The following is a 26,111-nucleotide window of genomic DNA, read 5'->3' on the forward strand; positions in this document are numbered from 1 at the left end:
TAAGAGCTGTTTACAATGCCGATCAGCCAAACAAATGTTTCTACTTGAATGGTCCTGGCGGTTCCAGAAAAATCTTTCTATGGGTGTGTCTAGGGGTGTGTCTAGACTACAGGGTTTTGTCGACAAAAGTGGACTTTTGTTGACAAAACTATACCTGCGTCCACACTACCGCTGAGTTCTGTCAACATAACGTCGACAGAACTCAGCAGTTTTGTCAACGCTGGTAAACCTCATTTTACGAGGCATAACGCCTTCTGTCGACAGAGTTTCTGTTGACAGAAGGTGTTATTGCATGTAAACTGTCCTTTGTGTCTACACTACCATGTTGACAAAGCAGCTTGCTTTGTCGACAGAACTCAATGTAGTCTAGATGCTCTTTGTCGACAGAAGTTTTGTCGACAGTATCTGTCGACAAAACTTCTGTCGACAGAAGCCTGTAGGCTAGACGTACCCTAGACTACTGAATTTTGTCGACAAGAGTGGACTTTTGTCGACAAAACTATACCAGCGTCTACACTACCGCTGAGTTCTGTCGACATAACGTCGACAGAACTCAGCACTTTTGTCGACGCTGGTATACTTCATTTTACGAGGCATAACACCTTCTGTCAACAGAGTTCTGTCGACAGAAGGTGTTATTGCCTGTTGGGTTGCGTCTAGACTACAGGGTTCTGTCGACAAAGCAGCTTGCTTTGTCGACAGAACTCAATGTGTCTGGACGCTCTTTGTCGACAGAAGTTTTGTCGACAGATACTGTCGACAAAACTTCTGTCGACAAAACCCGGTAGTCTAGACGTACCCTATATTGCATTTTGATGTCATTCATTCGAGGAAAAAGGTGACATTGTCCTTCCTTATGCAACGACTGGCACTGCTGCTACATTGATGAAACGCAGACGAACAGTATAGCGGATTCAAGCTTCCTGTTCCATTGCTCGAAACATCAGTATCGTCTATGAGACCCACGCCACCAGAAGCTGAAACAATTCAACAGGCTTCGCTCATAATCAGTGATGAAATTACAATGTTCACAGAGCATGGCCTTGGCTGCATTGATTCACTCTTGCAGAAACTCATGCAGAACCAGCAACCATTCGGTGGGAAAGCGATTGTGATCGGAGGCAACTTTCAACAAACACTACCAGTAGTTACAAGAGGCACATATGTTGATGTCGTCAAATGTTGCATAAAATCGAGCGAGTTGAGCCAACATTTCAGCAAAATCACATTGTCAACGAACATGCGAAGCGAGAGACAGAATGAATACAAAGAATGGCTTCTCAATATTGGATTAGGAAATATGCCAGAGATTACAGGAGCACAGTTGAATTCACAACACATGATTGTGGATAAAAATCTCATCGATGTAATTTACGGCTAGATTCTGGATGGCATGCCAATCGAAGAACTCGCAAAACGTGTCATTCTTGCACCAGCAAACAAACGCTTGACATGAACTTGCAAATCATTAGAAAGCTTCCTGTAGACCGTTGCATAAATTACAGTGCTGATTCCATCATTTCCGAAGACCCCAGCGATGTACACAATTATCCACCAAAGTTTCTCCATGATCAAACACCTTCCGGCATGCCACCACATAACTTAGTGTTGAAAAATGGCGTTATCGTTATGCTGCTTCGCAACTTAAATCCTAAGAACGGACTATGCAATGGAATGAAATTGGTCATCCGATCCCTTCAGGAAAATTTCATCATGTCTGGGGTCGTTTCTGAGTGCAACCGTGGTAACATCATCTTCATTCCAAGAATCGACTTAGCTCCAAGTGATGTCAATCATCCATTCATCCTCAAATGACGTCAATTTCCCATCATACCAGCTTATGCAATCACAAACAAATCTCAAGGACAAACTTTTGATTATGTTGGAATTTACTTAAATGAACCAGTATTCTCTCATGGTCAGTTATATATCGCACTTTCAAGATCAAGACATCCAAATCAAGTGAAAGTTTTCATCAAGCAAGGCCAACTGTGGGGAAAAATGCTGAATAATGACATACATTTCACACAAACTGTTGTTACCGCGAAATATTCCAAAGTCCATAACAATATGAAGCAAACTTTCTTAAACAATTTAATAAAAATGTAATAACTTTTGAAACACCTCCAAAACATTTTTCATTATTATCTGATACAACACCTGTCTTATGATTTCCAGTTTCCTTGCAACAAAATCCCATTTTATGATGGGCGATTGACTTTTATTTAAAAAACTAGCCTAACAAAATTTTGTTAAGGAAACCCCAGTGGGTGCTCTGTGATTCATTAGTGCATTGTTAATTAGTGATAAGGGTGGAATCAGTGATGATCAGTATAGTGGGGATTTGTACACTTAGATTATATAAAAAGTCATCAGAGAATAATTTCTTATAGGACTCACAAGTATATTATTTGTCCATGAACAATTTTTTTTAAAAATACAGGGTTTTCTAAGGAGCACCTAAAAATCTGGATGCTTATCCAGACCTATTGGGCTTGAGCCCCCTTTTGCATACATCAGGCTTACATTAGTGTAAGTCTACTGAGCACTGTGAAGATCCTTCTGATTTACATGTGAGAGAATTGAGACTCTGGGTTTCTGAAACACGGCCTGAAATCTCACAGCAATAGCATTTCTCAAGAGACTTCTGAGACTTCCTCCTTTCAGGTGGGTGGGAACCAGGAATTACCCGGTACATTAAAATGAAAAATAATGGGAAATGAAGCAGATGAACAGTTCATAATCTTGAAAAGATGAGATCCAAGTTCATATCTGCCATGGGCTAAGCCTGAAGGCAGAGGATAAGATTGACTCTTATTTTGTTGACTCATTTACACATTTACTTATGGCCTTAGATTCAGAGATTTTCTTACAAAGTCATAACAGAAAGAAGGAAAAGTGTGTGGCAGTGAGCCTAGGCCCTTCCCTTTGGATTTGTTTAGTTATTGTGATGCGGGGAGGGTGTTAATTCTCTCTTGGACAGCTTTGACCCCATCTGCTTGACCCTATCTCCAAATCGATCACTGTTTGTCCAAGGTCCTGTTCTCTGCAGGCTGAAGCTTGACTTTACAGCCCCCAAAATTCTCAGTGTCCCATATTCCGTTGTTTGCCATCCTGTCAATCTGTCCTATGGCTTCTGTGAAAATGTGGACATCCAGCCTATGTCAACACTGGCGGGTTATCGAGCAAGAATATCTTGCGCAAGCAAACGTCCACACTGGCTAGAACCGCATCGTAAGAACGTTGAGCTCTTGCGCAAGAAAGCGTCCACACTGGCGGGAAGCTCTTGCACAAGAATGTGTCTCCATAAGAAACTTAGCCATGTCAAGAGGTCACCAGCAGCGTCTGTGGGCATGCGCCGGACCTCCACTGGGAAACGTGCTTAAAGGGTCTCCTGGACGGCCATTTCCCTGTGGCTGTGTGCATCCCTTTCGAGGGAGAGAGAGCCACATCTGTGCCTGTCACCTCTGTTCCTGGCAAGTGCCCCCGGGCACCCTTGCTGCCACCTTCACAGCCATGGAGCTGGAGAAGGACCCCAGCCAGCAACATCCCCTCATGGCCGTTATAGAGGCTTTGGAGCTCTTCCACCAGGGACCCACACTGATCCAGCAGGAGCTAGAGACTGGGCAGCATGTGCAGGACTTCGCCATGGCTGCAGCTGGGCTCAGGCACCTGTACCCCACCACCGACAGGCGCCTCTGGAGCTATGACACCAGTGGAGACTGGTAGGAGCGCCTGGTGCTGGGACAATGGGGCAACCAGCAATGGGTGCAGAACTTCTGGATGCGCAGGGGGACATTCCATGAGCTCTGCACCAGGCTCGCCCCTGCGCTCCGGAGGGAGGACACCCGCCTGCACCCCACCATCCCCGTGGAGAAGAGGGTTGTGATCTCCCTATGGAAACTGGCCACCCCGGACAGCTACCGCTCCGTGGGGAACCAGTTCGGGGTGGGCAGGTCCACCGTTGGTGCGGTCGTCCGGCAGATAAGGCCCCCGGGGGACCACAGGCTTGCCCCGGAGGTGGGCACCTACTTCCCCCAGCAGGACTTCAGCATTGGGGCAGTCAGGATGCCGGTCTGCATCGTGGCAGATGCGGCCTACCCCCTGATGGCCTGGCTGATGCGGCCATACACGGGCCAACTGGACCACAGCTAGGCCACCTTCAATGCCCACCTGGACCAGGACTGCAGCCCCGTTGAGTACGCCTTTGGGAATCAGAAGGCATGCTTCAGGTGCCTCCTGACCCGCCTGGACATGGGGGTGCAGCATATCCCAGAGGTCATTGCAGCATGCTGTGTGCTGCATAACATTATTGAGAGGAAGGGGGAGGCCTTCATCCCGGGGTGGATGGCTGGTAAGGGTCAGGCCTACCAGCAGCCCCAGACAGCTGCCACCCGACAGATGAACCGCGACAGGGTGTGGGTCCGGGAAGACCTCTGGGTGATGCTGGACTGGGCCCCACAGTAGGCTGCACCTATGCCTCCAAGCGCAGGGCTCTCTCCATGCCTCCCCCTCCCACTCCCATCACCACTCTTCCCTCACCTCCCAATAAATAGCATGTACAGTACTCAGTTAGGAAAAGGCACTTTTATTTACAAAGGGAAGTGGGTGGACTGTGGGGAGGAGAGGGGTCTGAACTGGGAGCAGGGGCGCCTGAACTGGGTGGCCCTCATAGGTGGGAAAGGAGGCTTCTCCCTCCCCCACGGGTGTGCGGGCACCAGTGCCCCTCGTGCCGGGCTGCACCAGGAGGTGCTGAGGGTGGGGGACCTCAGGAGGGGGCATGGGCAAGGCAGGGGGAGAAGCAGGGGGAGAGCTGGGGGTGGCAAAGGAGGGCCTGGCAGCACTGGGCTGCTGCACAGGGCCCATTCACTTTGTGATAGTGCCCAGGATAACGCACACATGGTCGCAGTGCTCCAGGTACTGGCCCCACACCCACTCCCGCCACTCCGCATCTGCACAGATCTTCTCTTTGAGAGCGCGCTCCATGCACTCGATCATGCAGATGTGGCAGCGAAGCAGGTGGTGGTGGTCCCGGGAGCGCTGCGACGGGCCCTGGATCCTTGGTGCCGGCGGGATGGGGCTGGAAGGTCCCTCGCTGGCAGGGGGTCCCACTGCAGGAGAAACAGAGGAGAGCAACATGGTCAGTGAGCCCTGCCCCATGGTGTTCTGGGTGCCCTGTGCCCTCCTCCCAGCACGTCATGTGCCACAATGCCCAGGGACAGGTGTGGCTGGCGAGGGAGAATTCCCCTGGGGCAGTAGGAGGGAGGGTCCCAAGTGGCCCAGGAGCTCCCAGGGGGGTCGAATGTGTTGGGGGGGGGGCTATCATGCCTTCCCTGGGGAAGCTACAGTGTCCCAGAGGTAGCTATGGATGTGTGCTGTGTGCAGCACCCTTTAGGCTGTGTGGGGCCGGGCCTGCAACCTTGGGGCTGGTCTACTCCTGGCCAGACCCCCCCAGGTCTGGTCGTGCAGAATCTCTGGGGTCCCAGGCGTGTGCTGGGGCTAGCTGCCACTTCTGTGTGCCACTTGGTCTGGCTGCACGTAGGGTTGCCAGATGGTTTCAACAAAAATACCCGACAGTTGACATTACATGACAATCTACATTACATCTTAGTTAGAAAATACCGGACATTTATATTTTCTCATTTATATCCTCTCAATTTGTTTCCCGAACAGAGAGCTCAAATACTGGACTGTCTGATTCAAAACCGGACACCTGGCAACCTAGCTGCATGAGGTTGCACATGCTGCATGCCTCTGCACAGCATGTGGCCAAGCTGTGCCACGTGCCACTCCCTCTCCCCCACCCTGTGACCTCCCCTGCGCCCAGCACACTTGTGAATGGTAGCTACTGCACTCACCAGATGATCCCTCGCCAGCTTCTGAGGATGCCCGGGACATGTCCTGACTGCTGCTGGGCCCAGGCGGTGGGGTCTGGCTGCTGTCCTCTGCCGACTCCTCCTCCTTCTCCCCGTCCGTGGACTGGTCGCCCTACTCCTCGTCCTCCGGTTCCCTGGGTCGGACCACTGGGGTGTCCACCGCTGTATCCACCTGGGCCAGCAGGGGACTGGCCTCTGTGTCCCCCAGGATGTGTTGCAGGTGGTGGTAATGGGGACAAGCAGTGACTCTGCCGCCCCCAAGCTCGCTGGCCCACACATAGGTAAGGCGCAGGTCCTTCACCTCAGCCTGGACCTGTTTCAGTGCCTGGGCCATCCAGGAGAAGATCTCGGCATTTCTCCTCCTGGACGTGGGGTCCCGGAGGACCTCCTCATTTCCAGGAGGGCAATCACATCAGCGGTGCTCCAGCATGGAGCCCACACTTGGTGCCCCTGTGGGCCTGCTGGGTGCTCTGGGGTGGCTCCTCGGTGGGGTCTGAGGGACCTGGCTGAGGCTGGGCAGCTGACATTGCTCCCCCTGGCTGCTACCTGGGCTGCACGTGGCACACGGCTATGCTGCGTGCCTGTGCCTTTAAGGGGGGGGGGAACCAACGAATGGTGATTGCCCGTATGGAATGTCAGAGAGGCCACCTATGTTTTTTACTGGAGGCCAATTCTTGCGCAAGTATGCATTTGCCAAATGTCCACACTGCCCTCTTGCGCAAGAACGCCTGCGCAAGAGAGCTTACACCTGATAGAAAACAGTATAGATCTTGTGCAAGGAGCCGTCTCTTACAACGCCGTACTGTATATTTCCTTGCGCAAGAGCGGGAGGGCAGTATAGACGCTCTGCGGATTCTTGCGCAAGAACAGCTGTACTTGCGCAATAACCTGCCAGTGTAGACATAGCCCCAGTGCTCCTGTGACTCAACAGTGATGCCTATGTCCAACCACCTTAAGAGGTTAGCAAGAGGCACTTGTGTAGTCAAACGCCTATTCTCCTTCTCTTCCCAAGATCCCAGGAATCACTTCTCTATGAAATGCCTGAATTTCCCAGGTACGGAGGAGGGGAAGTCCCAGAGATGGATTTAAAACCAAGTCTTCAATGTGATCATACTGCATAGATTAGAACGTGGATGTGGACTGGGACAGGGGATTTGAACAGTTCTTCAATAATAGTAGCTGAGGCAGTGTCACAATAGGGTGCAGAGACATGTGATATTCTGTGATTATTGGAGTTTAGAAGCTTCCTTTTTAGACCATGACATTTTTCATTCTTTTGGAAAACAGTATTGCATTACAGGTGTTATAATTTTTCTTCAGAATCAGACTGACCAGGGAACTGTAAATCTAATTCATGGCTGCCCTCAGGAAACCTGCCAGCCAGTAAGCACAATGAAATGAGTGAGATGAAAGCGTCTGAGTGAGAAAATGAATTTTAGGCATTTCACTGAAGTCTATTTAGTTTTTACAGTCTGGCTCAGCATCTCAGAGGTAGCAGCTGGGAGGGACCTACTGGCTTCCCGTGACTAACACTGAGAAGTCTATCATGCTTAAGCTTGAAATATTTGCTTGGGGGTCCAACACCAAAGGGAAGGATTCTCCTCAAATTTCCCTCATGGTTTTTTTCATACTCCACAGATCCAGAGCGCTGTCTCAGTCGTAATTCTTTCCTTTCCTGGAAACTAATGTAACCACATGTACCACACTTGTGATGAAGACTTTATCTCAAAAGGAGAACAGTGGCAAAAGGAATGACCTTTCAGGAATGTTATATGGCCAGGAAAGTATTATGACTGGTTGGCATAATATTTGGCCCATGTGACTTTTCTTGCCATTCGTAGAAGGCTGCTTAAGATCATGGAAGAGGGGTTTAACTCGTGGCCCCGTCATGGCCAGGATAGGCAAACACATTCAAACATGGGAGCCATTCAAAACCTTTTGCCCATTGCTTAGATCGGGATGGGGAACCTTTTTGGGGTTGGGGGCAACTGATCCACAGAAAAATCAGTCAGGAGCCGCCCACAAGTGGAAAACAATACAAAAAATCCCCTCATTGTCATGGCCCACAACTGAGAAGGAGAAAGACATTCTCCACATTCCCCTCACACACCAGAGCCTATGGGGGCCCAGGCCAGGAGATTTTTGTGCTCCAGCCTCATGAGGAAATGGCGGGGGAGGGGAGACTAGAGCACCAATGTGGGCTCCCTAATATTACGGGGGAGCTCTGAGCCTTGGGAGCTGGATACAGGCAAGCTGGGGACCGTATCCAGACCACTCCCCCAGGCCTTAGGTTTCCCATCCATGGCTTATATGGAATCTGAACTGAGTCATTTTGAGGTTCAAAATATTAACGGTTGTTCCCCTCCCCCCCATTATTTTTCACCTGTGCACATTCCTCTGAGTTACCTGAGTGCTGTGGAAGAGCCAAAATACCACAAGTTTTTCCACTGCCCAGCCAGTAACAGAGTCTGATTTTCATGCTGAGGCCTGTTCTCACAAAATTTCCAGAGGAGTTTTCTAGATCTAAGAAGCTGGAATAAACATCCCACACACCTGAACCCCCACTCTCCATAATACACCTCCCAGGTGCTACTTCCTTCCTGCTCTGTACTAAGATCAGTGGCACAGGAGGGGAGGGCCAAAATTCCCTTGAGGGAGTGCTATTGAGGATATACCAGTAGAACTGTGAATGGGGGAGTTTGGCGGGAAGCAACACAGGCATACAGACATGGCAGTGCTCGAGTTTGAAGTATCACTTGTTCAACTTAAACTGCATTCAGCTTTACACTTGGGGAATGAAACACGTGCTGTGAAAAGTTCCTTATGAACGGGACCTAGAGGCTTTGTAATGAGGGGAGAGAAGGAGCAGCTGGCGGGAATAGACTAATAATTATATACTGAAGTCTAATTCCCAGTGAGAACCCTCTCATTTCTTTCCTCCCTCCCCCAACAGTGAATGGGGCCTCCTCACTGCCAGCCGCTAGAGAAGGTGGCAGCAACCCAGGACTGGGAGGACAGCAGGGGGCGCATACTGGCACTCTAGCAAGAGGGCGGTACGAGGGTCCCACCACAGCCTGCCACACTGTTGCCCCTCCACAGCCCACGCCACGCTCGAGTAGGGAAACGGTCGGGCCATCCCACACGGTGGGGACTGCAGCGTGTCCCTGCTTGCTCTTGTGACCATGTCTTGGCCCCCGCTTAGCCTTACAGCTGCCTGGGAGTCATTTCGGGCCCATGGCGGGCTCATGGTGCAGCTTGGCCTCGCATGGCAGAGGTCTCGACGATGGCCAGATGGGCTCCACCTCCCCTCCTGTCAGTTGGGAGGGAAAGGGCATTAGATAGGAACACACGTGGGTCCTTCTCAAGGAGGGGAAAGAAAATATAAGTGAACAAATTGGTCTTCATATGTCAATGTCACTGATAATGGAATGCCCAAATACAGGGCCAGCTCCACAGTGACTCCTTTATATCAGGCAAGCATGGGTCCCACAAACACCCCCTAGACCTAACCATTGCCCTATTGTATTTGCCAATCACTGCATTTGCATGTTTATCATAATCATTTTTTATTAATCATTACTTGCCTTATTTTGGCATATGAATATGATAGTCGTTTTAGTTTAAGTAAGAGTTTTATGTCATCTTTATATTTTTGTAATATAGATTTGAAATATGCTGATAACACAAGGGGCCTACAGAATACAGATTCTGTAAGATATAAGTGGGGAACAATATGCTTTGTGCTTGTAATTTTCCATAAAGGGGTGAAGCAAGAGTCTGCGGTCAGGGCAAGTTTATTTTTTGAGCCTTACCCATAATTTATGGTATAAATCTGCTAACATGGCAGTTATGGGTGTTTCATCTCTTGGTACAATCCGAACAAATGGAACCTTGTTAACTGCAGCTTCCATAAAGCTTCCCACCCTTTGTGTGTGGTATAGGGACAGCGTCCAAGAAAGTCATTTTGCACACATAATGAATATTCATAAAATACCCAGAGATTTCTTCCAATTAAATATGGTACCATCTGAAATCTTGGGTGTTAAGCCCAGTTATGGAAAAGGGGAAATATATCTTGTATGCTTTGGCACCCAAAAGGAGTATTTAGGCCTAGAGGTTAGAGAGATCGGGGATGCAATCTGACACATTGCAGAAAGAGAGCAGTTCGTCCTGGGTCGCGAGAATACAAGGTTAGAGAAATTTAGGACTTATTTCTATTCCTCTCTTTTGTAATGGCTTCTTTTCTTTTCTTGTTTAAGTCTGCTTTTAGGAATCCTACTAACACTTGCTCCCAGGTCTCCAGGGGAAGGGAAGCCACCCTTCTCCATCCAACCTTGGGATCCTTGTGTGCGTAGGAATTATTATTACTATTATTATCATTACTTTTTGTATACTTAGATAAATTTGGGATTAATTGTGTTAGTGACGTCTTGGGAAGGAATTCAGTTGATTTGTGTTCTTACTGTAGTGTTTGCTGTGGTGATCATAATCATTATTCCATTAGCAATAAAACTGTTTTCTATTTCATTCCCTGAGTTGAGGTGGTGGTGTTGTCTGTCACCTGTTGACCCTCAAGAGGAGGAGCCTTGTGGTTCCACGGAATCGTAATCTGGGATAGAGGACGAATTTAGATCTATTCTGATCAGATTGGCGAACCTTACCCATCCAAAAATTTCACAAAAAACTCTTTGCCAGGCTACAAACCAAACTTCTAACCCTTCACCCATGACTATCCTTTGGGCTGGTTTAAAGTCTTCATAGACCCTAGATACTCATAATTGCAGGTCTTTAAATTAGGTTTAAATATATACATATATAAGGGAGAAATGCCCTATCGCCTGTACATCTTATATTTATTTGTATGTTATACCTGTATGCTATCTATAGTCAGCAAACAGCAAATTATTAAGTTTTATTTAGCAGTCTTCTTTTCTTATTTTCAAGTCAATTATTAATTTTTTTATGCCCTTAACTTTTTGTAGACCCTAAACTTTTCTGTAGGCCTTAGCCACTGTGCCTAACAGATAATCTGGCCCTCACTACCCTAATGTCACAGATTTCATGCAGTCTTGAGGTTCAGGCAACAATTCATTTTTCACCTTATAAGGGAAAAAGGCAAAGGCAAGGAATCTGAACAGATTTTCTTTTTCTGTTTGTTATAAATATGTCCTAAATACAAGACTACAGAGTGGGAGGGTAGGACTATAAACCTGCTGTGTGGTAAGGATTCCAGCCAAGCACTACAAACTCTGAAAAAGTATTTTTAGTAGCCAATAGAAATTTCACATCTGATGTTCATTCCTCATGACACCACAGTAATAGCAAGAGATATCCAAGAGTCAGTCAGGGGGGAAGAGATTGTGCCAGCCCAAAGGGATAATAAGGCAAGTGTAAGGTTCTCTGTCAAAGTGAAAAGCATCAGCACATATGAATTAGTTCAGCACACATTGAATGGAGTGATATGTAACTGTCTATATCTAGGAATAAAGAATGTACTCCAAACTTACTGAATGGGGGACTCTACCCTAGCAAGAAGTGGCTCTAAAACAGATGGGGAATATGCAGGATTCATAAATTCTAAGGCCCAAGGGTACCACCGTGATCATTGAATCTGATCTCTTTCATAACACGGGCCAGAGAACTTCCTCAAAGTTTCTCTCTTAGGAAAACATCCAATCTTGATTTAAAGATGGTCAGTGATAGAGAATCCACCACTTGCCTTGGTAAATTGTTCCAAGTTAATTGTTATTTGTTGAACTTAAAACACTTTATTTCCAGGCTGAATTTGTCTGGCTTTCATTTCTAGCCATGGCACTCTCTTCAGGCCCCTCTTGCCACAAGGTTAGCCAACAGGAAACAAGTGCAGATAGGACAGGATTTTCCTCTTTCACAGTGAGAGTTGAATTCTGTCTAGGAAAAGGTGAAGCTTCAGGTATATTCTTAACATTTTTCCAAACAGAATAATCTATCTTCTTTATATTACATTGCAACTCTACTGCTATGAAAGTGTACTACCTCAGAAAGCTAACACATTGCAATAAACTTTAAAGCATCAACCGTGATGTAACAAATTTTTCTAATTAAAGAACATCTTATAAATAATCATGTATCCCTTTTAAAGGTATAGAAGTCTTAGAAGTCTATAGATACACAATTTGTCAAATATTTGTGTGTGTATATATAAATAAAATCCACAACAGAAACAAGGAAACAAAAAGTCTACCATTACTGTTCTGGAAAAATAAAAATGGGTTAAAAGATATTTCCAGATGTACTAATAAGCTTTTGCAAGAATACAGCAATGATTTCAAATAAGCCATTAAAGTTGAGCTGGTCAAAAGTCTTTGGAATCATTCATGTTTGGCATGTAATTTGTGCTTTTAAACATGTCTCTGTACTTACAAAAAATAGGGATTAATGGTTCTAAAGTAAATACTGCATCCTTTAAAGTAATGTTAAAAAATCGGTCTGAAACTGCAGTTACACATTTGTATGATCTGAGCCAATTATTTACAGTCACCTCTTATATATTGCAAAGTCAGAAGTCTTAAGACATATACAAAAGCATGTAAGAACAAGGGGCTATTTTTGAAAATGCTGTTCTAAGTTTCTTAGCTTTTATCAGATACAGAACTGACAAATAATCAAGGAATCTTACAAATTCACAAAATGGGTTTCCATCTTATATTCCACCTATTTTGAGAAAAGGAGATGCTAACCCATTGTCACTTTAGCAGTGAAACACACAATATGACCTGTTAATCAGCCCCTGAGGTGGACAACTGAGTTTACAATTTTAATAACTTAGTTCTTTCCAGTCAACTCAGCAGATGAGCCAGGGACTTCACTTCCCAGCTCAATTAGGTGGCTCAGATATTATCCTGATGAGCATAATATAAAAATTATACAGAAGGGGGCAGGGGATGGAGATGGACACAGAAGCAGAGAATTTACCCTGTTATTTTCACTTCAGGAAATTTCTAGAATGTGCCTCTGGTGAGTTTATTTGGTATCTGCATAACATTTGATGACACATGCCTATTACACTTAAGAACAACATAATACTAATAGAAATGCTAATAGTAAACAAATATCTATTTATCTATTTTGTGAACATCAATATTTACCCATTTTGAACTACACTCGAGGTTAAATATTTACCTGCTAAGACAATGAAATTAATCTTATATTGATTGAAAGAAGTCAGTCAACTCAAGTTCATCGGAAGAAGTGGGTTTTGCTCATGGTACTATATATATTTTTGTTAATCTCTAAAATGCCACAGGACTACTCACTGTTTTTAAACATGTATTGTAAATGTAACATGCATTCTGTTTTTTCTCCAAAGGGAGGCCCCCGCGATATTGTGCTGTCCTGGGCCCTGCAAAACTCTCATCCGCCCCTGTCTCAAACACACCCACCTTCCTTTGTTTCAGTCCTGTGAAAATGAGACTTGCAGAAATGGAGATCAATCTTCAAAGAGGGCTTATTCATATGATCAAATTGTTCTAGATGAATAAATGATGCAGATTTATAAATATATAACTAGCATAATGCAGACCCTTTTCTTTCAGATAAATGTATGTTCCTTATGTGTACTGAATACAACATTTTGGCACATTTACATTCAGTGAAAACTAACTCTACGCCAAAGAAAGAATATATGCAAATAGATGCTTCCTGACCATCTCACAAGAAGTGAACCATAATTACCATAATTTTTTCTGGCACTGTTAACATAAACTTCCTTTAAAGATGTTTGTTTAAAAGGAGAGCTTCCAGGTACTGCGCAAGAGGGCAGTGTAGACAGGCAACATGAATTTCTTGCGCAAGAAACCCCTATGGCTAAAATGGCCATCAAAGCTTTCTTGCGCAAGAGAACATCCACACTGCCATAGACTCTCTTGCGCAAAAGCACATGCCAGTGTAGACGCGCTCTTGTGGAAGACTTTTTGCGCAAGAACTCTTCCACAAAACAGCTCTTACGCAAGAAGCTGCCAGTTTATGTGTAGCCAAAGGTTGTGTAAAGATTGATCTGTTTATTATTTGCACTACAGTGCTCAAAGGTCCCAGTCAGGACTGAGGTACCCTTGTATGAACTAATGTAAACATAGAGGCTGTGTCTAGACTGGCCAGTTTTTCCGGAAAATCAGTCGCTTTTCTGGAAAAGCTTGCCAGCTATCTATACTGGCCTCTTGATTTTCCGCAAAAGCACTGACAATCTCATGTAAGATTGTCAGTGTTCTTGCAGAAATACTATGCTGCTCCCGGTCGGGCAAAAGTCCTTTTGCGCAAAACTTTTGCGCAAAAGGGCCAGTGTAGACAGCTCAGATTTGTTTTCCACAAAAAAGCCCCGATCGCGAAAATGGCGATCGGGGCTTTTTTGTGGAAAAGCACGTCTAGATTGGCACGGATGCCTTTCCTCAAAAAGTGCTTTTGTAGAAAAGTATCCATGCCAATCTAGACACTCTGTTCCGAAAATGCTTTGAACGGAAAACTTTTCCGTTAAAAGCATTTCCGGAAAATCATGCCAGTCTAGACGTAGCCATAAAGTAAAGCAGGTCCTCTGCTAAATATCCTAAAAACTAGTTGAAGGAAAGATGCACCAAGGGAAAGGACATGCTACAAAATTTAGGTTATCTAACGTACTTTGATGTACAGCCACTCTAGTAATTAAATCACTTTTGCCTGTCCACACTATGTTCCTTGTAATGGTAGTGTGCTCCCTTACCCGCAGTCCTTGTACTAATTTAACTGTCAGTGTGGAGCACTGTGGGATGGCTTCCGAAAGGCAGCAACAATCAACGTAAGCAGCACAGTTTTTACTCTGGTACCACATAAATCTAACTACATCAACTTAAGTGCTAGGTCTCTCAGGGTACCTCTACACAGCAGCGTTATTTAGGAATAACGTCCATTATTCCGAAATAACTATGCAAGCGTCTTATTTCAGTGTTTGTAAACCTCATTCCACGAGGAATAACGCCTATTCCAAAATAGCTATTTTGGAATAGCTAGGGTGTGGACGCTCCACTGCTGCTATTTCAAAATAGCTCCTCCTCCAGGCCATTCAAAGTAATAACTCCCCAGTGCTTTCTGGGCTCTAAGTTGAGGTAGTGTGACCACATTATGGGAACCTGCCTCAGATTAATTTCCAGGCTTCCCTGTAGTGTAGATGCACTATTTCAAAATAAGCTATTTTGGAGTATTTCTTTCAGAATAGCTTATTCCAAAATAATCATGCAGTGTAGCTGTAATCTCACAGAGGTGGAGTTATGAAGTCAATGTAGTTGGTGAACTAATTGGTGGGAACTACATTTTACGAAACATGCTCACAGAGATAGCTCTACCTAGTTAGATCACAGAATTATGTCTACCTAACACTGAAGTTTTCACAACATTGTGTGTGCTCACTATAAGACACTTAAAATCTCTTATGTTGGGTACCTGAAAACTGAGGCTTCTGAAGCAAAAAGGGAAATCATAGAAACTGTTGGGTTAAATTATCCAGGTACATTTACCGTAAGAACCACAAGATGGCACTACACACTACATTATTTTCTACTGCTCTTGGCACCTATCTTGTAATAACTCATACAGACCAGGCTGTCAGGGATACATGGTTACTTTTGTATTTGTGTTACTTGTTCATTAAAACAAAGTGTTTCTGGGGTTTTGTTTTTGAGTTTTTAAATTTAAAACTGCACTTGCTTGCTGGCCTGGGGGTGGCACAACTTCACTGCCTCGTGTTTTGAATCTGTAAAGGAAGCTAGGGGATTGGCCTCAGATCAGACATCTGGGTTTTGATTTTGCACCTTTCTGAAAATCACATCCATTGGCTTTTGGAAACCAATAGTAAGCCAGTTCTGGGTATCACTGATCTGTCTCTCTCAGGCCCTTATTACTGTAGGTTGTTTCTGTAGCATCCGAGTGCCTCACAATCTTTAATATATTTCCCCAAGAAGGCAGCAGGTTATTATTTTACAGCATGTGTTGCATGGTCTCATCTCTGTGATGCTCTTCAGTAAATAAATCAAGCAAAAAACTGATTTGGAATGTGCCCGTGCAGTGTGTCTCAATCACCACTAGCCTGTTATATTTATTTCAGAGGCATTTCCAAAGGGGCATAGAATAGAGTTTAGACGCTTATCCAAGTATAGGTATTTTTGCAAGGTTCTCTCATGACAGAGCTATGCACATCATTTCTTGACAAGGGAGATATAAATCAGGAGTCAGTCCTTAACTAATAGAGGACTTCATCACATCTAGGGTTTGTACACTTTATAACAGTGTATGTATGGAGGCCCTGTTCTTTGCCACTTGCTTTCTGTGGCAGTTCAGCAGCTGCTTATATATTAAAACTACGAAGCAAGTACTCTTGAATGTTTAGTTGTCCTGGGTTTTGTCTTTTAATTCTTCATTTTATCTCTCTGCCATATTTGCTTTTCCTGGCTAGAACAAAGGAGTTAGTACCATGTAACTGGCCAGCATTCCCCATGCCAACAGCAAGTGTTTCATGGAGCACAGAATAAAAACTGTTCTATAAGAGGATCTATTAGGTCTTTTCCATCTTCATTTTATGTGGTTCTGTGATTGCAATGACTAAGTAGCTATGGGATTATTATCTAAGGTTATGTCTACACTGCAGAGTTTTTCCAGGATACCAGAAAAACTCTGCTACATCCATGGAACGCATCTGCTCTTCCAAAAAAATTTTCGGAAGAGCAGACGTGCTCTTTTGGCATCATTGTAAACCTCATTTTACGAGGAAGAAGGGATGTTCCGAAAAAGGGATTTTTTCTGACATTTGGCCTGGTGTAGATGGGCTAAATGTCAGAAAAGCCTCTTCCGAAAAAGGAAGTGGAAAAAGCTACGCAAATTGCATTTTGCAATTTGCATTTTTTTCCAGAAGAACATTATAGTGCAGACATAGCCTAAGTATTATACGATACTTGCATCAAATCTTAAAATGTATTCCTGTAAGCCACATTGGTGACAGATAGGTGAAGTGCATACAGTCCAAATAAAGAGTCAAGATACTCAGTGATATGCAGAATCTTCAATCCCAGTCTGCTGCAACCAGCATGCTGTGATACATGACTGCTACCTACAGGTATGGGCAGGAATTTTGGTTGCTGCTCCCCAGACATAACATTTGTGGGCCAATCAATATTTGTAAGTTCAGAGACTCCTTGGCCATGTTCTCAGCTTCCATCATTATGGAGAGTTCTGTTTTGCAGATGTGCACAGGTTTTCTATGAGAGAGCTCCGCCATGGCCTGGTTCCCACGCAGTTAAAATATGCTCTCTCTGCTGCACGCGAGTTTTTCTGCAGCTGAAAGACCTAGGGATAGGGCCTAGTGTTGTGGAATTTGTATATAAGCGCAAATGTGATTGCTCTCCCCATACACCTTTTTGTTCTTAAAAACAATCCATTTCAGTTTGGTTTTGACCAGTGCTCATGGATATTTTAGTATTTCATAAAACATACATTTCAGAATGATTTTAAGCAATGCCTTACATAGTAAACTACAAGAGCATGAAATAGAATTAATACCAACATTAGCCGTACAGTTGGTTTTACTAGGACTGTTTTTTTAATGTCATTGTTACCTGACCTGTAAGCAGCTGTTACCAGCAAATGTAAATTAAAACTGGGAAACAATTATTGTATACAATAGAAATAAATGTGTCTTTTCAGCTTGTACTGTTTTCTATCTCTGCAAATAACTCAAGTTATATTATTACCAACTTATGGTCACACTTCTCACTTTTCTTTTCCTTTCTTAATGGATCTGGTTTATTAGCCAAGCACTTTTATTCCTGCAGCTCAGTATTTTTTGGCTTTTGACGACAGTGACATAGTAAAGAAGCTAAGCTGAGCTGAAATAAGTGAGATCTGTTACATTCATTCTGATTTATCTGGCCCCTTTGCTGATTTGCCAGCCTGAAATCTCTGGCACTGTTTCAAACCATGTCGCTGGCAGAGAAGGGCTCTTTAAACAAAATTCTTGCTCTGTTTTCTTACAGTTGATGTGGTTGCAACTTGAAGTGCCACTAAGTAAAATCTGTGTATTAAGTCTGATTAGTATTTTCCCCCTCTCTGGAGACCATAACAATTGAAACAAAAGCAGCACTTCTGACCGGTGTGTGTCAACACACACACACACACACACACACACACACACACACACACACACACACAAAAGTATATTAGGTTGGTTTGATTTATTCTTTGTAGTTTAGACATAAGAATGCATTCGTAGCTGTGTATGGCTGTGAACTTATAGCTCTTTAAGGAAACGAATGTGTTCACTATGGTAGTGATTTGATGCAAGGGCATTACTTGTCCCCTCCGCCCCCCAACAAAATCATGCACCTTGCCACATAAGCAGAAGGAAGCAGGAGAAGAAAAATGTCACCACTCACTTGGAGTGTGAGGCTAGAAGCTCAGACATGCACTAAAAACCCAGGGTCCCATCAGTTGTGTGTATGGTATTCCCACTAGGTTATTTAAATCAATAGATGCTATACATAGGAGTGATGGGATGATGATCAGACCCCACGTCTGGAGGATTGTCATCCATTCACAGTGCTGGGGGGTGGTAGAAGATACAGACTAGTGAGCAGTTTCCAAAAGCTTAAGTTACTTAAGGCACAAGCTTATTTTGGTCTGGTTGTGTGGCACTACAGAATTCCACTACACTGGGGTGAAGCTGCTGCAGACAGGTAGGGCAGCTTTAAAGCCACACAGAACAGACAATGTCCTGTGCCAGAGCTATGTGTTTGATCAGGCCTATGTGCAAAATTCAGCTGCTTCCCTTCATAACGTGCATTGGAACCACACACGAAAAGGAACAATGCAAGTGCAAGGATTATCATTACTCACTTTTTCAGAGGTGATACCTAAGGAGCAGGCAGTGTTCCCTGAAAGCCGAGTATCTGGGCAGCCACCCAGGAGAGATTCAAATGCCATTCATTGATTAGTGGAGCAGCCACAGCTCTCAGGGTGTGTTTCTACTGGTGGTGCACAGCAGCACATGCCTTCGTGCATATAACAAAATTTATTCTGCACGTGGGTGGAAATAGAAGGAACACAGGTAGCCATCTATGAGTTTCTGACTGCAGCAGTTTGCATTTGTCCCAACTGTCATGTTCAAATGCATATCCAATGAAAGCCAGGCTGTGTGAAGGGGGCTGAGCATATAGCAACTCTTCCTATCCCCTTGGAGCTTCTCCCAGTGGTCATAATCATGACTCCTCAAGCTCATCTATCTTCTCCAAAGGGGACTGGGATAAAGCCATGTTCTCTCTAATTTTTTCCATCTATGTGCAGAATAAATTTTATGTGCGCCGAGACTTGTGTAGATGTGCACCATGAGTAGAAACACATGCTGCCAGCTCTGGCCACTGTAGGTGCTCTACTAATCAGCTGGGAAGCATTAGAATCTCTCCTGGTTGGCCTCCCAAGTGCTCAGCTTATAGGGAATTCTGACAGCAGATCTGATTCTCTAGTCAGTTAGATGGGAGAAAGAATGGATGGTGCAGTGGGTGTATGGCTAGCTTTGATTTAAGGATGCCGGAGTTCAATTCCCTGCTTTGCTGTGGGCCAACTTACCAAAAAGCAGATTTTTAAAGGCATTAGGTACCCAAATATCTGTAAAACTGTGGCCCTTAGTTTCTGTCTCCATTCCCCATCTGTAAAATGGAGATGACACCACTTTCCTACATCACAGGCATGTTCTGGGGATAAAGAGTTTGAGGTATTCTGATAGTACAGTGATGGGAGGTCATAGAAGTACCTGCAATAAATCAAGACCTGCGGACCGGGGAGTGTGCAAAGTCTCCTCCCCCACCAGGGGCACACAGCACCAGAGGAAACTGCCAGCTGTTTTAAAACCTTGGCAGGGAAGGGGCAGGGGGTGAGGGACTTAGCACTTTCCCTCATTCCCAGGCCCTGATTGGCCTGGGGGCAGAAGGAGTGAGCTAAGTCTCCTCCCACTGCAGCACCTAGAGGGAACTGCCAGCTGTTTTAAAACAGCTGGCGATTCTCTAGGTGCCTGAGGCAGGGAAGGGGAGGAGGTGGGCAAGACTTCAAGTGCTTTCCCACCCCTGGGTCAATCAGGGTCTCTGGGTGGGGGAGAATGAAAAGTCTCCTGGCCCTGCCCCTTCTGCCCAAGGCCCCGCCCCTTCCAGGGTGGCCTGGGGCCACTTTATAAATTTACGAAGTGGCCTCAATTTAAAAAAAATATTGCCCCCCCCTTGCTATTTAACATAGTTGAGAATCATGCTCAGAGTGTGTGCGCGCGTGGGCAGTACTATAGTGATTGTTAAACAGCTCACAGTATAACCGGCATGTGAAGTAGCTAGTAATGTTCATTGCAGTGAACATGCTAGCCCAAAAAACCCTCAGGCTTGTCAATGGACCTGGAAAACACTCCTCCCTCTTTCTACTTTACCCACCCTACATTTCTATGATACCTTCTCTTTCCCAAGATTGCTTTATTAATTCCCTGCATTTCATAATCCCTTCCGCTGTTAACGAACATCATGAATCAATAGCACAATTAAATCACTTGTGATATTATATAGTATATAAATACATCAGGTTGAAGCCATGTAAATGTCATGTCACCTTTGGCTAACTAGGAAAGATAAAAGGATCAAGATCCTGTTAAGAAACAAGCATAGTGTAGGTTTACCACATTGCGATAAAATAGAATAGCAACAAAGTAACCTCAATAAGGAGAAAAACAAAGCTGGCTTCTGAGACTGTTTTTCTCAGTATATAGAATGAAAAGGATTCACATATACAAATATTTGGTGTATGAGTCATCTCTTAGATGAGTCATTTTTCCCGTCGACAATACTTCCCATATTTCTGGAAGCCATCTGTCCAATGTGGGGACACTGATTTTTTTTCTCTCCTCTATTCAGTAGCAATTGTAGTATGTGAAATCATACCTCCGCTCCTCTTCCCGCCCCCCCATATCCATGCACAGAGAGGACAGTGGATTTTATTTTTCTTGTATGTAATCAATGAGAAATATACTTGTACCTTTTCAGCTCAGTAACGGTCAAGTGTAAAATCTGCATACAAATTCTAGGTTTAAAAAAAAAAAATCAGTGTAACCATTTAAAACATCACATCCAGTGCTGAGAAAATAATACCTGGTCTTTAGTAGGACAGTTTAAGGATAAGTCAAAAGAAAAAATATTAATGAGAAATTTTTCTGAGGAAAGGAATAATAAAACTGAAATAATAATGAATATACAGTGGAGACAAATCTCATTGTATTACTTTGAAAAAATAAAACAATAAGTGACTGGTCAGAGTTGTATCTATTGCCAAGGGAGTGGTAATCCTCTTATGTACAGTGGTTCTGATAAAATTATTTTTTTAAATGGGTTCAAGAGAAGAAAAAAAATGTATCATATTGAATGTCTGTCAGTGAGGATATACTGGACTGGCATGGGAATGAAACTACAAGATCCATTGGAAGCCCAGGATGGAGTGAGAACAACTTCCTGTTGAACTCTTGATATCTCCAGTAGAGGAGCCCCCTGCAATTTCCAATCTTAGGTCACATCAAGTCCCTTTATGAGCCAGACAAAGCTGGCTGTTCCCAGACACATTCCCTGTTGGCCTTAGGCAATAGACTCTTTTGGTGAAAAATTGAGCTAATTTCTGTCAGCACACCTCCCAAATGAGCAAGCTATATTTTGGGGGTATTGCTTAAAGGACTTTCAAAAACACTCAAACTCCTAGGTCTTAAGCAGCCATTTGATGTTCTGTGCTAAGGTTTCCAGAACTGAGGGTCAATAATGACATTACAAATTCAAAAGTTCCAAATTATTTTTCATTCAAGTCAACTTTCATGCTGGGTGGTAAATGTCAGCAAGAGCTATCCAGGAAAATGTGTTGTAGCTTGTTTCTTCTATTTTGTTACTAAAAGAAAGAATCCCTCCATATTTAAGCTGCTCTCAGGGACTCCTTCTCTTACTCACTTCAAAGTTTGTACAAAAATTCTACTTCAGCCCCAGAACTAGCTTGCTACATTAACAGGCCGATTTTAAGGTTGATACAAGTGTTTTTGTGAATTTTAGAGAGAGGAGAGGGTGTCTTATAACACAACTGCAATATTAACTATAGACTGACTTCTGTGACCCCATTTTTTGGCACTTTAATCCTTGTAGTAGTTGTTTACATTTACCCTACAGCTGACATTTACTGTAGTCTCTCACCATCAAGACATCTTTTCTTATTACTCAGTTTCCACTGATTTTCATATCATGGTGTGTTAACGATAATGCAGTCAGACCTATCTGGCTACAACAGGCTGGAGGATGTGTTCTCTGTGCTGAAGAGCATACCTGAACAGCGTGCCATTCCATTAATTGCAGGGGAATGAGGCAGCAGCAGGGAGTTGCAATAAAGAATCAGCAGACAAAAAGTTAGAGACTACCCAGGGTTTTTTTTTTTTTTTTAAATACAATGGATGCCAGTCCATATAATTTTAGGGCTGGATCAAAAGCTCACAATGAACTCCCAATTATTTTTCTAGATTAATAATTGTTTAAAAATCGAGACCCCCCCCCCAAAAAATTATTGTTTTAAGACTTGATTCTGCAACATTCAATTCAATGGAAGATTTTCACTGGGTTTAATAAGGTTGCAGTCATGCCATTAGTGACAACAGCCATGAGCCTATAAAGCACTTAAGCACGTGCTCAACTTTAACTTGTACTTTTTCAGTTCAGTAATGAGTAAAGAGTAAATTCTGTACACAAATTCTAGGTTCTAGGTCTACACATGAGTAAACTAATTGAAGGCAACAGGGTTAGTCACCTGCATAAAGTTATGAACCCACTTAAGTATTTTGCTGGGATCAGAGTCTAAGGACTTGGTCCAAAGCTCATTGAAGGAAACTAGAAAGTGAATTTTAGACTAGAAACAAAAGTGAATTTGCTTAGGTTGGTTTCACTGGCTAAACTGAATGAAATACAAAAGTAAAGAGACAGCATGCATAAAAAAAAACCCAGTCTTAACTTTATTTCAGTCTTAATAATCATTGTTATTAGTGGCAGAAAGTGACATTTTAAAGATATATTAGGGACAAATTCATTCTTGGTATAACTCGGCTGATGGACCTTTTTATAATTACATACAATCATATGTAATGCTAGTCACCCAATTAATTATTCTATTTGTCATTGAGGATTGTTGCTGAAGATGGTCAATATTAGATAATGACTTCATGGACCCTATGGATTGGGATCATATCCATGTTCTTAATTATATTACTGCTGTTCTTATGACCTCTGTTTAGAGTTAATCATTTTTTGTCCCTTTCTGTTAGTAGTTTTCTTTAGAGGTTTTTTTTTCAAGAATTGTTTCAAGTTGAAATCTGGAGATTGTGTCTACTGCAATAAAACACTGAAGAACATAGATTTAAGATGACCTGGATAGTTCATTCCAGTTTTTCCTGTTGCCAAAATCTAGCCATTGTACACAGAGCTTTCAACCCAAATTATTTTGAACATAAACTGAACTGGAACAGAAATCTTTTTAGAAATTCCTAACAGGAACAAATTGTCTATTTGGTCCTAATTCAGAAAGTACTTAACTGTCTCCATTAGTGTTTTCCTCAGTCAGGGTCTTTATCAGATTCATTAGGACTCTTACCAGTAATTTGGATTACAATTTCTCTTTCATTAAACTAGACCAATTTTTTTTAAATGGCCTTGAATTGCCATGGAAAAGAACTCAAATTTATTTTTATATAAATGCTTCCTCAGGAAATACACTGAATAGGTTAATAAAATAATCTGAGACAAAAGTAACTATCCAGTGCAATTACAACATGCATGTTATGGAAAAAGACATTGTTTAGTGGTCTAAGTAAAACTCTCAGGTGCAAACTAGCTTCATCAGATCACTCAATCCTCAGTTTAGAGGACTACTGCTTACTCTGAGAATAATACCACCTGTGAGGAAAATGGGTGAAGTGTCAAGGAAGGAAAACTTTCCCCAAGTTGCTGAGGCAAGCTAAGGAAGACAAGTACAATGTTTAAATGAAAGAAGGACAGGGCATTTGGGTCTTACTCAGTGTATTCTACTGGGACATACACTGTACTTGCTCAGAAAATAATCCCCTCTTGTCCCCATGAGAATATAATGTTTCAGTGCTAAAGAAATGCAATACATTCTTGTTGCCCTAAATACACTCTTTCAATTTGATGGAAGGCTAATGTGTGTTCCAATTCCAGGCAAACATTTTTATTGGGCTAGGGGGAACACATGATGAAGTATCACCTGAAAAATTTCAAAAGAAAAACAAAAAAGATAAAAGAAAAAAAAAGAAAGGTAGATCAAATCTTCATGTGAAAGAAAAGCAAGAAAAATCCTGCTGGGAAGTTGCACTGCAAAATGCTGACGAGATTTTGAGTCTCCACACAAATACCCACCTTTTCAAAATTAAATTTTAACACAATTAATTAAAATGAACTTTGCTTTAAATTACATCTCTGCACATCTATGCAAATGTATTGCAATACATTCCAATCTTTCAAGGATTTATGCCCATACTTTAACTGTACATGCTGTAATTCCACTGAATTTAATGCAGGATTGGAGCCTTTGACTTTTTGTTTAAGCAAGCATCATGAAGCGTACTCATTTACTAATTCACAAGGATAACATGAAAAATTAATAAGTTGTGTTGCCCTGAGTTAACATCACACAATCAAATAGATTATATTTTATAAGACACCACCCCGCACCCTTATCCCAAATGCTACGTTCTCAACTTGAAAATGAATGTTGGTTTATGGGAAGTTTTTATGATCTATTCTCTCACATTCCCTCTGAAGTCATCTGCTAGGATATTTCTAATATCTTTTATGCCAAAGAAGGTTCATACTGTTATCCTGTAATAACACAGATTAAAGAGATAGTTCATAGATTCTTATAATCTACTTGCAAATTGATTTGAGTCAGTTATCATAGTGGTTAAACTTGGGAAAAGTCCATTGCAATGTAAATGTAGGTTTTACTCCACATATAGTACCCAGACACACAATCCTTGCTCCCTCAACTCCCAAAGATGTCAAAGGACTTGGCTCAAGGAGGCCAAATGTATTGTTTGAGTTTAATTCTTGATAATTAATTTGCTGATTTATTATGGACTGCGACTGTTTTTATCAGTCAGACTGCACTCTTACTCCTTTTAGTACCTCTTAGTTATAGTCCTATTGGCATCAATGTACTACTCAATGCAAGCAATGGAGAATTTGTCTCCGAAGCCGTGACTAAAGTTTAATTCTGGCAGTTCCCCTTGACTGAAACAGGGAATAGGCTGCAGAGTGTTGTCTTCACAATTAAATAAAACTTGAAACAATTGAGAAGTTAGTAACAGAAGAACCTGCAGAAAGGTGTGAAATATTCAGACGTCTAAGTTTCTCTGTGCATTTCTCTCTCTTGCTCATTTTGAGCTAGACATCGAGAAAGTCCAGGGCCTTTTTGAGAGTGAATAGGTAGCAAAGAGACCCCTGTCTGGTATCTGTGGAGCAGAATTAATGCTGGGAATGCAGTCAAATGTCTTTGGGAATGGAGCTGCTTGCCCAGCAGAGACAGGTAAGGAAAGCAGGAATTCAAAGGAATGCCAGGGAGAAAGACAGGGACATGAGGAAAAGTGAAAGAGGACAATAAAAAGAGGGAAATCTAGGCTGGAGGTGGAGCAGACAGCAAACCCAGATCACCAGATGCTTTTGAACAAGCCACATTAGCATTATTGTTATTTTTGTATTTGTCTCTGGAGCCTGGACCTTGACAAAAATACTTCGTACCTTGGTCAAAAATAATTAGTTACCTTGGTCTAGGCAGAAAGCAGCCTTCAGACTTAATTAACAAGCTCTGCCAAGAATCCACTGCCTTAGGCCCTTGGAATTGCAACATCAGAAGCTCTAGTATGGGGGGGGGGGGCAACCCACCTGTATCAGGTAGGTATTTTTAAATATTTACCTTTATTAAAATATATTGATCTACAGAAAATGATGACAAAGCAATTACACACAGCACAAGGCTCATCCCATGAAGCCCTGCTCCATGACAGGGACACCTAGCTGGCACTATGTTACAAACAATAATTATGAATAACGATAGTAAAGGGCTTTGTAAACCTGGCTGACACATTCCTTGGAAGAGAACAGCTTTAGAACTTCTATCAACCAGTCA

Source organism: Pelodiscus sinensis, chromosome 6, assembly GCF_052426305.1.
Source record: "Pelodiscus sinensis isolate ZL-2025 chromosome 6, ASM5242630v1, whole genome shotgun sequence".
NCBI lineage: Eukaryota > Metazoa > Chordata > Testudines > Trionychidae > Pelodiscus > Pelodiscus sinensis.